Source organism: Xenopus laevis, chromosome 8S, assembly GCF_017654675.1.
Source record: "Xenopus laevis strain J_2021 chromosome 8S, Xenopus_laevis_v10.1, whole genome shotgun sequence".
In the NCBI taxonomy this organism is placed as follows: Eukaryota; Metazoa; Chordata; class Amphibia; order Anura; family Pipidae; genus Xenopus; species Xenopus laevis.
The window spans coordinates 40,887,323-40,888,986 of NC_054386.1; positions in this window are offsets into that span (position 1 = coordinate 40,887,323).

A 1,664-nucleotide genomic window follows, 5' to 3' on the forward strand; every position below is an offset into this window, starting at 1 on the left:
TTCTGTTTTAATTTGAATTATTTCTTTACATTCTTTTTTTTTGTTTTTAAAGCAATATTACAGAAAAAAATGTCATACAACAGACGTTCTAGCCAGAAAGCTAAAATGTAACCACTGAAAGGGACAGGATACCTTCTAAGCTCTCACTGCTGCAGAACTGTAGGGTGACAAAGTTTCTTCACTGCGTGTGTGCTGTCCTTTGCTTACCCTGGGGGTATGGAAAGATCAAGCCAGGGTGTGATGTGTGGGTTTGCCTGAGACCCACAAGTCAGGTGGCTTTGTGTTGGCACATTGCATTTCATGTGGGTCTAGGGACTGATGGTTCTTACTGACCAGTCTCTTCTGGTGACATCTCCAGTCTTTCCCAGCACATCAAAGACACCCCACTTATTGCACCTCTCCATTAAGTGTCCACATATACTTCTGTCACTGTATGGGGGGAGCGTGGTGGCTTTGGTATAAATAGCGCTGCCAATTGTTGGGTGTGGATTGTGTTTTTGCAGGTTAGGGTCATCATGAGTTAAACTATTTCTTACCCACACAACATTTATAACCGAGTACCCAAATATTTAAAGGGGTGGTTCATCTTTAAGTTAACTTTTATTACTAATTCTTAGCAACTCTTCAATTGGTCTTCATTATTTATCTAAAAACAAATCATCATCCAAAAACAAATGCTCTGTAAGACTACAAACTTGTTATTGCTAATTTGTATTACTCTTCTTTATATTTATATTCAGCCCCTCCCCTAATAATAGTCCATATTCTCCTTTAAATCAGTGCATGGTTTGCCATTGCAAACAGGAGAGTTGCTGAATAAAAAGCTAAATAACTCAAAAACCACAAATCATAAAAAATGAAAACCAATTACAAATTGGCTCAGAATATCACTCAGAATATCCACATCACACTAAAAGTTAATTTAAAGGTGAACAACCCCTGTAAGTGGCTTCCCATAATTTACAGCACAAAGGTACATTTTCCTCATGCAATGCTGCTGTTCTGGTGGTGGTTAGACTCTTAACAAGATGTAGAGTATTATTAATATGACTTATCAAGTCACTCCTGATGTGGGCCACATTTATGTAAAGTGCCTCCTACATCAATAAATCACTTATTAAAGTATTTTTGTGTGCGCGTGTGTGTAAACTGGGTTAATTGGCCACCCATATTTTAGCATCTAAGCATCACTACCATCTATTAGGGATAACATTTGTGATATTAACCTACTGAACCCCTGAGTGAGAGCCAGTTCAGAGGAAATTTTACGTAATTTCTTTTTCCTTGAAGTCCATACAGCAGCACACATGGATTAAATATCCTTTACTTCTGATAGGACAGACAATAGCCAATACATGATTAAGAGCCTATAAATTACTCCCCTATACCCCCCTAGATTGTGTCGTAATAAGAGTACAGAGAAAAACTGCTTCACTATATATTTATTAGGGTGGGAATCAGATGTGCTGCTGTATGGACTTCAAGGAAAAAGAAATTACGGTAAGTAAAATTTCCTCTTTCCTTGACGTCCTAAACATCAGAACACATGGGACATAGCAAGTAACAGGGCGGGATCACTGCTTCCTGAACACCGACTGGAGAACCGAGGGTTGCCTCCTGGGAAGCCTCGATGTCCAATCTGCAGTGTTTACCAAATGTGTGGA